Source organism: Falco biarmicus, chromosome 6, assembly GCF_023638135.1.
Source record: "Falco biarmicus isolate bFalBia1 chromosome 6, bFalBia1.pri, whole genome shotgun sequence".
NCBI classification, from domain to species: Eukaryota; Metazoa; Chordata; class Aves; order Falconiformes; family Falconidae; genus Falco; species Falco biarmicus.
Window position 1 is genome coordinate 31,894,976 of NC_079293.1, and position 13,750 is coordinate 31,908,725.

Here is a 13,750-nt window from a genome sequence, read left to right on the forward strand (position 1 = left end):
TTCAAAGAGTTTGACCTTCCCCTGTGTCACCCAGCTGCCACACACGGAAGCAAAGGCAATGGATTTACATTGAGATGGAAGAGAAATCAGTTCAGAGATTTGAATGTTCAAAGGAAATAGTTTTTCCTTCTTAGAAAATCGTTCCCTATCTATCGCTGAGGGGTGCTGCCTGGAAGCACAGATGATTCATTTCTTCTATATACTTAAAAGCAGGGTTTAGAAGATGCACAAGAGATGTTTTTCACATGTTCAGCAGAATTATTCTCAGGTGAACTTATAGGCATCTATTGCTACTGAAACATGAAAATAGCATGTTAGTGTTTCAGATTTTAACTGATTCAAACACTGCATTAACAGAAACAATGCCACAAACTCCCCTTTTTTTCCCCATGCCTGGGAGTCATATGGTGAACAACTTGCATGGAAGTTTGAAGACCACCACCATCTGCAGCAAAAAGGACAATGGACGCATTGCAAAATCACCTTGTGGGAGAGCCGTGAGGATGGGCGAAAGCTGCAGTATCACTATCTATGTCAGTCTTAAAAAAGAACTTTATTTAAATAAGTGGGTTTTTTACCATCACTTTTCTCATTATATAACTCGGCATATAGTGACACACTACTGCATGAGGCTTCCCAATATCTCCTGCTGAGCCACCAGAATCTGCTGATACCCTCCTGAAAGCTATGACAGAAGGGTGAAACTTTCTTTAGTGTGCAATTCCTCAATGTGGAAATAGGAGTACTGATGGGCATCTCGTGCAGAGGCTCTCAAACTGCTGCCGGTGGGCTGGTGGTGATGCACGACTTCACTGCTGATCTAAAGATCCATGCCACAGACATCACGTTTCAGCTGCCAGCCAAAGGTGCACAGTGATTTCTGCTGATGACTGACAGTGGTTCAGAGTCCTAACGATTAGAGAATAACTATTTGAGAGTTTCCACTGATCAGCTGTGAGCAAGATGCTTCACCTCTGTGTGCCTTTGTTTCCCTTCCAGCACCATCTGTTTTGCTTAATTAAAGCGAAAACCTTTCACTGTAAGACCTTCCCTTCACAGGCATTTGTGAAATGCTTTTCACAATGCACCTCTGAATTCATTCAGGACACAGAACTGCCAAACCAACATGGATTACCACTATTAACAATATCTGTTTTAACTTGTCAGCTGCGATGCTACTATGACTAACAACATAGGAAATCAGAATCCTAAGAAGCAATAAACCAACCAAAATTTAATATAAAAAACCAAAGGACTCTGTGTACTATTTGGGGTATTGTTCTTTCAATCAAATATGAAAAGAATCCTTGCATCTAAAAATGTATTCTAAACTATCATGATCTTCTCCAGATTGCTGTGGAGTATAGCAACCTCTGGATGTGTAGGATACTTCAAAGCACTTTGCTTCTCAAAGAGTCATTTTTCATACAGTCATTTGCATGCAGTTTTGCAGCTTTGTTTTTCATGGATTTTTTCAAAATGTTAATTTTTGACTACTCTGCTATAATCTACTTAGAGTTTGGGTGGGATCTTACACAAGGGATGCAAGGGATATACAAGGGATAATATCAGGAAGAAATCAAAGGCAAAGGCTGTTGCCTAGTTTTAGTTGCAGAAGTAAAAAGCTGTGTTTAAACGCAACCCTAATTACAGTTTTGTGGTGCTTTGTCGAGCCCTGCTGATAAGTTTCACTGGTAAACAGCTCTTTATTGTTCTTTCACATTCAGTCACCATGGCAACTAGCATTTTAGGGTTTGATCCTGAGAGATGCCAAGCACCTGCTTCTGTGGCAGTATCTATGGGAGAGAAGGATTTGAGACATCTTACAAGATCAGTCCTTTCAGTGACAACAGATTTGCTAAATAAAAAAAAAAAAAGAAAGAAAGAAAGAAAGAAAAAAAAAAGCTTTTGATATGCTTCTTTGGAAGGAATTGGCAGGCGATGGCGGGGAGGGGGTGGGGTGGGGGGGTGGGGGGTGCTGGGGGGGGGGGCGGGGGGGGGCGGGAATCACAGGTAAAACCTGGCCCCAGTTATACTTTACAACATACACAGTATCTGACACTGTCTGCTCATGGGTGTAGTGCAATACTAAAAAAAAAAAAAAAAAAAAAAAAGCCCAACGAGCCTAAGGACCTAACTCCAAAGGATCCAAAGGAAACGCAAGTCAGAAAGTCAGAAACAGTAACCCAGAGTGTCACTAACAAAATGTTGGGAAGATGAATTCCCTTTCATTCACTGCCAAATTCTTCATTGTCACCTTATTATTAAAAAAAAATAGTAAAATTGCTTGGGAGGTCAAACCCAGGTGATAAACAGCTAAGCAAATTTTCTATTTTAGCTTCTGAATAATCCCTGAGGGACTCTCTTTTGTCTTTCCTGCTTGTGTTGACCTCAAACTGTTGGTCAGAGCCTAAAGGAATCACTCAATTTAGCAAAGAGTAGCTTTTTTTTTCTGTACAGCTCCATTTCTCCTGAATTTATCTTAGTGTCTCAGTAGGAAGATAGAAGGTTTGTGTCAGCAGTTAGCAGACAGTTTGAATGTAAGCAGGTGTGAACATACCGATTGCTTCCTTATCTGATGCTGCCTGAACATGTTGGAAGTGAGCAGAGAATTGCTTTCGTGCCCCCTAATCGCCAGCTGTGTACTCACACTGCCTCCTCTGACAAACGCCTTTACCTGCCAAATCTGCAAAAGTCAGCTATTGTACAACCCAACTAGCCCAGCTCTGCTACCATTGTTAACCAGGGTAATGTCATCAGCTTGAGGGGGTTGATTTTATTTTCTCTGCTTCAAAACACTGGCCCGGGGTTATTCCATGTGAACACAGACATCCATCTGAGGGGCACCGTCACCTTCATCTGCCTTAGTATGGTAGGAGCAAGCCAGCACTTCTAAAGGACAGCTGACACCTTAAGTGGCATGAATCATCTTCTGCGGGTTTTCTTTTCTTGCTGTTAAATACAGAGAAAGCATGCAATGCTTATATTTGCAAGTCAGGCATCCTCAATCAGTGGCTCAGCTAATACGAAGGAATCCAGCTCCTGATGGCTGAAGTCATCTGTATTCATGCCTGTGCAATATTCCAAATTTAGGCATTTTGTCTTCTATTAACCCTCAGACCAAAAATAACTGGTTCAGATCATGCTGCCTAGAAAGAAGTTGCTGCTTACAAGCGTACTTGTAACTTCTTGTTCATGCCTGCAAATGTGCATGAGAGAAAAAAACAGGTCTTCAGATGACAATCAGGGGACAGTTTATCTTCATTCTTTGTCTTCCTAATAGTGGTTAGGTTATGGTCAAGCTCAATGCTTTTATTACTTGAAATTTAAGAGATCTGTTTTAGGACAGTAGAAGGATGATCTGACAAATCTGAAGATCTGGTTGATGGCCAACTGAAGATGATCCAGCAGTGTGCCCAGCTGGCCAAGAAGGCCAAGCACCCTGGCTTGTGTCTGAAACAGTGTGGCCAGCAGGACAAGGGATGTGACTGTTCCCCTGTACTCGGCACTGGTGAAGCCGCACATCGAATCCTGTGTTCAGGTTTGGGCCCCTCACTGCAAGAGGGCTGCTAACGTGCTGGAGTGCGTCCAGAGAAGGGCAACAGGGCTGGTGAAGGGTCTGGAGCACAATGGGGGAATGGGAGTTGTTTAGTTTGGGGAAGAGGAGGCTCAGGGGAGACCTTGTTGCTCTCTGTACCTGAAAGGAGGTTGTAGGCAGGTGAGGATAGGTCTCTTCCAGGTAACTAGTGACAGGACAAGAGGACAAGCCTCAAGTTTTGCCATGGGAGGTTTACATTGGATATCAGGAAACATTTCACTGAAAGGGTTGTCAAGCATTAGAACAGGCTGCCCAGGGAGGTGGTTGAGTCACCATCCCTGGAGGTATTTAAAAGAGTGTAGGTGTGGTGCTCAGGGACATGGTTTAGTGGTGGAACTGGCAGTGCTGTGTTAATGGTTGGACCTGATGATCTTAAAGGTCTTTTCCAAATGAAGTGATTCTATGATTCTATGGTTGTTTGTTGGTTGTGGGTTTTTTTTATTTTATTTCTTCTTGCTTCCATAGCCCAGGTGTAAGAGCAATCGAAAGGAAAATAAAGATTAAGCAATAGCAAAATTGAAATCAAACAGTATGGGTCACATTTCTTCTGATTTGTGACTACCAGCCATGTACATTAGAAAGTGTATCACCCTTAAAAGTGAGTACTTTCAGATAAAGGAGTCACACAGCTACCCACTAGTCTACAGGCTTGTAGAAGTTTACGAAGAAGCAGTATCTCCACATTTACAGTTCAGGCACAGATAGCTCTTAGTCCTATAAAAGGAACCATGTGAAAAAGACTAGCAAAGGATATATGATGGAATATCTATAACCATCCAGGGTTACCAGTAGGGGACTCAGTTAAGGTTGTCTGAAATATATGGAAAAGCTGGTTTCATGCCCTATGGATCGGGAAGATTTCATAGGAAATTAGCTGGCAAAAGAGTCAAATGATCTGGACTGGATTTCCCTTTTTGTCACCTACCTGACAGTAAAGTAGTATGTGGCACTGTTTAAAGTGTTTGCAAAGCACAGTCCTGAAAGAGGTGAAGTCCAGTGTTAAAGATGATGATGGAACTAGGTGCAGTTTAGGGCAGGAAGGGCAGGGTGGTAACAAAAACCCTGTGCTGTTTTACATGTCATTAGTTCTCGGTTAAGCTGCTGGTGGTCAGGTTCTTCCCTCTGAATTAAGCCCATTATAGACTGAAGTATTTGTGTGTTGCGATGTGTCAGTTCAAAGACTGCAACAGCTACCTATACAATGCATGCAGGGCAAAATTACACATTAGACTGTTACTATTAAATACAAAATAAGATGTGATTTAAAATAACTTTTGGCCCATCTTCAGGTAAAAAATTCCATCTTATGGCAAAGGAATGTGTTCATCCTTCACAGAGTAGGATCACCTACATTAGAAATATTCATACAGCAATGCAACTCTTGTTATGAAGTGTGCTGCCAGAGATGTTAATTCATCTGCAGCACTGTTCTAGGAACCAAGGAGTAGGGATCCATCCATCTACACACAAGGCAGTCACCCCAGGCTCCCGCTCTATCAAAGAAGAGAAATTGGCACTTCTAGGGTCCAATCCATCTTATCCTTAAGTAGACATCTAAAATAGGTCTAAGAAATTCCCAGAAGTGCCCACTTGATTCAAACAGGAGTCTGAGAGATGTGGGAAACTGTGCTGTAAAGTTAGGTGAAATTATTTGCACCTTAAATGCCTATAGACAAGACCACCTACAGTTTGGAAGTAAAATTTTCCTTCTATTTTGTGTTTTTGCAGTATTTAGTAGATTTTAGCTCAAGACTTAACCCAGGACTGGTAGTTCAGCAAAACAATACTTTGAAATCAATGCTGTTACTTTTCCAGTAGGTTCAAACAGACTTTTCCCTCAGGGCAAAGTCACAATTAGACAATTTGGTAAACAGGTATAGTCAGCCAGTATTACACCTTCAGCCTCCCTCCTAAGGTCCTTTCCAGACACAACTGCTCTTGCTTTTTCCCTTCACGATTGTTATTGATCTGCAAACATTCTCCCTAAGAAGCTGCAGCAGCAATCAGTATATTTACTTCTATTTAGAAAATTACTTTTGCTCTGTCCAGGCCACAGCCACAGCTGAAAGAAGCCTCCAGGATTATACCCAAAGGACATAATGAAAAATAGTTGCAATACAGTGTGTATCAGATCATTTAAATGGATAAAGGTCAGCCTGAAGGTTCATAGTTGTAAGGGTTGCTCAGATTCTTGTGAGGTTATTTCATGCTGCTTACAACTTTTTTTTTTTTTTGCATGCATTTTTCCCTTGCAGCTGGCTGTAGTCTTAGACAATGTAAAATCATCATGTCAGTAGTGTATATGTAAGCATGTGTGTGCATGTCTCTTATTCTCCCACTTTTTCTCTAAATATATGTTTATCTATATGCCTAGCTGTATATTTATATTTATATGTCCATGGTGTGTGTGCGTAGAGACCAATTTGCTGGTTATGAAAAGTAAGTGACCAACATTTCTACTAACATCCAAGAGTTAGCAGGGCTATACATTGAATCTTTTGGCAACTTTCATGATCGAACTGTAGCAGTAGATTTAGTTCTAAAAAGTATCTCATCTTTACTCTGTGTAAATTAATGACCAGCTGGATGTGTGAGATACTGAGTGACATCCCTCTTTCAAGTATATTACGCAGAGCTTGGAAAGAAAAAGAAAGATAAAAAGGAAAGGAGACAGAGCTGTCATGCTGCTCTGTACACGGGGGGAACCTCACACAGCAGGTTGCAATCTGAACTGTCCCATTTCATTATGCCACTAAGGCAGACCCCTGCAGTGCATTAAGGTTTTAAAATAATTTAGGAAATATAAGGATATATTGTTATTAAATCATTCCATTACACTTCAAAAACAATATTCTGATGTCCATTTTTTTACATAATACAGATTGTCTTTCACCAGTAGGGACTGGCAAGTGAATATAGACTGAGTTTCTGGAATAATATAAGTATGGAAATGGAAACAGACTGTAAATAATATTCAGGATGATCTTTTGTTCAGCCCCATCATAGAATCAAACAAAAGCTTGCCAAGACTGACTTCCATGGTGGACTGAAAACAGGCAAAAGTATTTCTGTAGAGGATTTTGCCATGTGCATGATCAGTTTAATGTTTTTTCTTATAGAAGGTCTATTGATGGCATACTTTCAATTTATCTGGTTAATTTTTGTTGAATTAAAGTGACAACCTTGTAGACACACTTACACATGGGAATTGATGGCTATCAGATAAACATTATCTGATTGCTGTAGTGTCACTAAATCTTCACTTTGCAGGAAAATTATATATATGGCAAAATCAGTGTGAGTCATATCTGTATTCATACAACAATGCAAAAGCACATGAAAACCTTAATTCAGAATTCTTAATTCAAAAATCTACCTATGGAAATATCTTTTTGATTTCAAAAATAAAAAACTGAAAAGAAAAAGAAAGCTTTCCTTATTTTGCCTTGAAATAGTGATTTATTATTGTATAGTTATTAAAACAAAATCAATTAGTTCAGTAATGGATTACTAGTAAGAATTTTTTTGTAAGAATTATTTACTTTTATAGCAAAAATTATATAAAGTTGATAGTAATTAGATTTAATTCTCTGCAATGCATACATTTTTCTTAAACCATATATGTGAGCCTTCTTTAATTCCTTATCACTGAGCACACTTCATTTATCTACATTTCTCTTTTGTGAGTTAGATATAAACTGAATATGTCTAGGGGTGAAGAACAACCAGGAAACTCAAGATATACTATATAAAGGTTGAAGAAAAATATAGAAGTGCAATTGCAACTTCATTTGGGTTTGCACCAAGGAACTTGAAGGAATGCTAGTGGAAAAGGGGAAGTCTTTAAGGACTTATGTACTCCCATCACCTCATGTCTTCAAGACACTGTACAGTATAAAAGATCTGTATTAGCCCACCTCATGACTGGAAGTATTTTGTATTTCAAACAGCTGGAACTTTGTCAACGTTTTCTTCCACCAAAAGTGGTTTAGAAGAATTGGAAGCTGGAACCCTCTAACGGAGCTACATGTGTGATGAATTCCTATGAATTGCACACAGCCATTTTTATTTAGTAACAAAGAAACAGGCTTTCAAGAACTTAAGTTTCAGTGAGAATACAGAAGATAGCTTTTTCCTAAAAAAAAAAAAAAAAAGCTGAGTTCATTTTCCTATTCTCTTTTGTTTATGCCAGATATTATTTCCAACATTCAGCTGTACTCATTAAGGTTTTCCTTGGACTTGGCCTGACATATCCCTGAGACAGTCAATAATACAGCTTTCTGGAAGCTAAATTTCGTGGCTATTATAGATGTGTCAACAGTGAATGAGTCATGCACTGCCAGGAGTCTTTTCAAGGCTAAAGCCTTCATGATGAAGCTCTATCCTTCAGGGACAGCTTACTCTATTAACTGACTTCAACCACTATCCTAAACTGTAATTTAAAGAAATAACAATTTTTGTTTCATTTCTCTTCCTCACATAAAAATTTAAGGAGGCAACAAAGAAAAAACAAGTATGCTGGGAAAGGAGAAGAGGCTGGGAAAAAAAGGAAAAAAACTGAAAGAAACAAAATTAACAGAGGCGTAAATAAACTCTAAGAAAAGAGGATTTTTAAAGGATTTGGATGTTTTTGTTTGTTTTAGAGGACTGAGAAAGTCTAGAAACATTTCAGTATTTCTACTGAGTAAAAAGCTTTTTAAAACAGTATTTTTCAGTCAGTTGCAGTAATTAGGTGATGCTATTACTGGAGAAAAACCACATGACAAAGAATATACATAGATCTTATTTTATCAGTAATGGCATTTCTGTTAGGAACTGTGATCTCCAAATGAAACCAAATTGAATGAAAATAGTAATACTTCCCCAAAACTTGCATGGCTACAGCTGTATTGCTGTGGAAGCGTCCCACACTGAAGACGACTTTTGTTCCTCCCACATGGAATATGCATAGTTTAAATAAACTAATATCACTGCAGTTGGATTTGGTTTTGGTGATAGAGGGTTATATTCTGTATCAATTTACCTAGATCATGTGGGTTTTGGGGGGAGATGGGGGTGGGGGTGGTTTCTTGGGTTGTTTGTTTTTGTTTTTGGTTTTGGTTTTTTTTGTGCAGACAAAGGTTAGGAGTACATGGAGAAAAATAAAACCAGAAAAGTAACTAAAAACCCTAACACTGACTCGAAAAATAAAATGGGAATTTGGTGGTGGGGAGAAAAATGAAAAGCACTTTCATTTGATAGGATTGTTTTCACAGTTTGTAAGGGTGTATGGATTTAGATTCGAGGTTTGGAAACTGATACTGGATAAAAGAAATTTTCATGGAGACTAGTGAACTGCTACATAAATAATTGTAATCCAAACATTTGCTGATTATTGAGATAGGTACCTTATACTGTAGAAACTCTTCTCAAGATGCTGATTGTGACATCTTCATATCTGATACAGGTCTTGTGTCTCCCAGTTCTTTGACTGCCTCTACAGTGGTCTTTGGTCTTTGTTATACCTTAGCCATTCAGTATGGCAGGAAATTTTGATGTTAACACATCTTCAGGGATGTTGATCTCTCTCCTTTGACCAGAGAGGACTAAAAGCAAGGGGAGATGAATCCATTCCCTTGTGTGATTAAACAGAAGACATTTCCTTCATCTACTTTTCCACTGTAATATCGCAGCAAAGAATTGCTATATTACAATCATTTTTGTGGCTCTTCTGTGTGAAATAAGTATTAAAATAAATGATACGTGTACTTTCTAAACTCCTTTGGAACAAAAGCTGTTGCTGAAAGATAGAGAGATACAGTCCTGACAGTGGGAACCATTAAAAAATAAGAAGTAAAGCTAGATATTATGCACAGGAAAAAACATCCTGCATCTAAACAGGTTTTGTGACCCAAAGAAAGAACAAAGCATCTTCTATGCTTATCTCGAAGGGATATTAATATTTTTTTGCTTTGTTGATGAGAGAAAGAGAGGTAGAAGAGTTTATGGTAGTTTTTTTAGACTCTGCCTGAGATTCAAGCTTAGCAAGTCAAATAACATCATGCATCAACTGTAGTTATCATTTCTCACTGAAGACCTCCGAGTCCTGGAGATCTCTTACCAGTCAACACTAAACAAGTGACACAATGCCCCAGAGGAGGCCACTGCCGTACCCCTCCTGCCAGCCAAAAACTAATGGTGGCAAAGGCATCATTTGTTTCAGCAGGCTGAAATGGCAACATGGAAGATTCATAGCATACCAAAAGTCCTATACTCTTTGCTGTTAACTATACATGAGAGCACTCCAAAAGGAAGTCAGCCACATGACACTGTGTAATAGAGTTTTCAGCTTTGTCTGATTGCATTACAAACACCACACATATTGAAACACTCTGGCAGCTTCCTAGCGCTCACAGTGAGGAACCTGAACCTTTTGACCTCAAACATCTTATTAAAGCCTATGCCGGACTGTGTCTCTGCAAGGGAAAAAACAAGAAACTACTGGACTTATTCTCCTCTATAATTCATTCAAGTAAGCCCTTGCTGAGTGGAGGACCTTGGCTTTGATGTTAAAGTCTCTTAATTGGAAGGAAGTGAAGTGTTAGCCTGTCAGGCTATTAGTCTCTCATCAAATACTTTTAAGAGGTATCAGAACACTGAAGTTCTCACACTAGTGCAAAGAGAGCAGAGAGTAGTCTGTTTTTTGTTAAAATGTTTAAACTTTGCATCTGTCTAACAACCTCCCCCAAAATTTAATATACATGGAGTTGTTCCTTCATATTTCTTTCCTTTTATCTCCACCTTTTCCCTCTCAGAGCCTCCACCTTTCTATTGCCTACAGCACATCAGCTCCCATTAGTAGGAATGTGGGGGATAACTGGTGTAAGCTATAAAGTCTCAGGCTTCATATTACAGCCTGATTCAAACCCAGCTATTGCATATCTAGTGTGACCTCCCTCTCTGCTGTTTGACTGTGGAACACCTACTTCTGTGGTGGTTTTCCTCCCAGCAAGTGACCTCTCAGAAGGGTGTCCTTACAATAAGTAGTAACAGTAAAACCCAACCATTTCTGGGGGATGGCTTTGATCTAAAACATCAGCCCAAGTCCAGGCTTTGTTGTGTGCTAAATTTATAGTATTTACTTATATTAAATTAACTTAAATCTAAAAATGTGTTGCTGCTCTCTTAACTGCTGGTGTTTTCTTGCATTACAGATTTGGTACCCAAACAGAAGGATGAGGTGTTTCTTTCTTGGGCACACCCAACTAGTCCAAGATGAAAGATTAAATAGAGTCTCACAGGGATGTGACTAAACTCTTTTCAGGATCATGCCAAGTTGAATTCTGTGTATTTTCTATTCTTCAAATTGGCAACAGCATTCAAAATACCCCAGTGAAGAAAATCTGTGAAACAGTACAAAATAACTACCTGAACTGAAATTTCTGAATTGCTAATGTGCATCCTTTGGAATTATGAAGGTAGTTATATAGTAACATCTGCTCTGTTTCTTAGCTTACAATATAAGCCTAAAGAAATGTTGTACTACCAGTGTAAATGATTCTATTTTACAAAGTTTTCTGCATTTCGATTTACCTAGTGGCAAGCTTATGCAAACAAATTACCTGTGGCATTTCATGCATATCTTCCATAATGCTAAGCATTCCTTTTGTTTTGCAAGATGATGTCCATATGAAAGCAAATCTAATGCATCTGTGACCTTACCAGGTATGTCTTTTTTCCTGGCTGAATATGACCCTGTTCATGCATAATTACCTTTTTTTCATGCAAGTGTTTGATTGCTAGTCAGATCTCCCACTACCTCATGCTTGGTTCTGGCAGCCCTTTCATCTGCTTTTGGATGTGTCATGTGTATTGTCTATTAAAAAAACTTCTTTAAATTTCCCTCCACTGTTTCTTTTTGATCTCATCAACATAATGGCCTTTTGTAAGTCATTCCCATCTCTGAATGCCCAGTCTTTTATCATTAAATATTGTAGAGTTTCACACTTCGTTATTATTTTGATGACCCTGGGTTTTTTTTTAACTGGAATTTTTTTTTTTCTTTGATAGATTAAGCAATCAGGCCCAAGCAGTTTTTTCTTTTGGTTAGTAAGCTTGATCACTGTTTATATATCCAGGCTCCAAAGATATCGATGGCACTTTATTAAATATGTGCACTTCTGGGATGAAGCTCAGTTACCTGTCTGAGGTCATTAAAAAAATCCTTTCAACAATCCTCTTCCATCCAGTCCGGCTGTCCACAAGTCTGGGTGCAAGAGCTAATGACTGCACAACTTTTGCGTTACTCTGAATGAGAATTATAATTTAGTTTGGTTTACTGTCATTAGATTTGTTCTTCCTTGACATCAGATATTGATATGGTTTGGACTTTTCACAGAATAGGAGCTTGGAAGCCAAAACATTGTTTTATTCGTACAGTTAATTTTTCAAACACATTTGGTTTGTGTTTGAGTAAGCAACACAAAGCATTTACAAGTCACTGCCTGTGGTACTTCAAAAGTGGAAAGCATATACCAGGTTCCCAGCTGTGCTCAAATACCACTCATATCTCTATATAGGCATTATACCTCTCATGTTTGTGTCATTAGCAAATGTCACTGGAGTAACATAGGTCACTGTGGAAAATATTAAATTAAACAAGATTTCAGAGTCTTCTACAGAAAGCTTCACAAATAATCTTTCTCTGATAGTCATTCCCCTTTCAGAACACCTTTCTCATGAGCTATCTCTTTGGCTAATTCCTTCTGCACTTTGCGTGTACCTTAAGTACCATCTTCTCCAGTACAGCTCATAATTAGCACATTTTTGCAATGTTAAATGCCTTAGTGAAGTCCAGATATATTAAAACTACGCATTTCTTTTGTGTTAAAAATACTCTTCTATCAGAAAAACAAAATAGATTAGTGATGTGACTATGGAAAATTGAGGTGAAATTTTATTCCATTTTACATTTATATCCATTTATTTTTTCTTCTTTCAAAATTTACTCGTGGGCCAAAATCTTAGCTGGTACATACCAGTATAAAACTGTAATACATCTTCTTAGCAGTGATTATTAAATACTAAATACTAGGTAAAGAAATAGATGATAATTTCCCTACACTGTCCTGAACTGTCCGTTACTGCATTCCAGCTTGGGCTTCCTGGCCTTTGATTTTCCCCAGCCTGCCACACTGCCAAGTAACCACCATGACTGTGCAGATCATTTACAGAAACTATGGCTTTATAATCCCTGGAGTACATAACCCTTAGCACAAGTTACTTCATCTGGATACGTGCTGACTTAGAGCAGCTGAGAACCTCTCCCTTGTGTTCAGATTTACTGCCCATCTGGAAGACACTGAAGTTAGAGCTTATATAGGACTGGGTTGTAACTTAAGCCACATTAAAGAAGAGATCAGAACAGGCATATATAGAATCCCTTTCAAGCTATCTTTGCTATTAAACTGCAAACAGCTCTAACTTCCAAAATGAAGATAAATCTCAAATATACCTGTGAAGCCAGCTCTGAGAAAGTTGGTGAACAGGCTGAAAGTTACATCAGTGCTTAATCACTGGGAGCATGTCTTCCTTGCAACCAGAAAGTATAAGTATGGTTATGCATGATCAGCATACTTATGCTGGCTTAATCTCAGCTATCTGGATAAAAATCACATGTGAGAGCCTGAACTCAGCATGATTTCAGCGTGAGTTTTGCAGTCTCACAGAGCCCAGCATGGCTGTATGCTGGAGGCAACATGCTCCAGGTTTGTACCTCTGTAGTCTGGCCTTTGTGCTATGGACACTGAGGATGAGAACCAGCAGCCATCCCACCTCTCACTGCAGCAGGGCTGCATCTGGCACGCATACAACCTGGTCAGCACTGCACGTGGACAGACGCACACAACAAGGACTGAGTCTTCTGAAAAGCTGCCTATGACACTCAAGCATGCCCTTCCTGAGAAGAAAGAGTTGTTATAAAGCTTTCTACCTTGGCTTCACTCATGTTTATTTTTGTGGGATAGTAGTAAACACTGCTTGTCAAATTGCCAAACCTTCATCCAGAAAAAAAGGGCCACACAGCTTTTGAAGGAAAACATTGCCAGAATGTAATAACGAGAAGACAGTTTTGCCTGAAATTTCCCAGAAATAGCATGCCTGAGAAGGAAACCC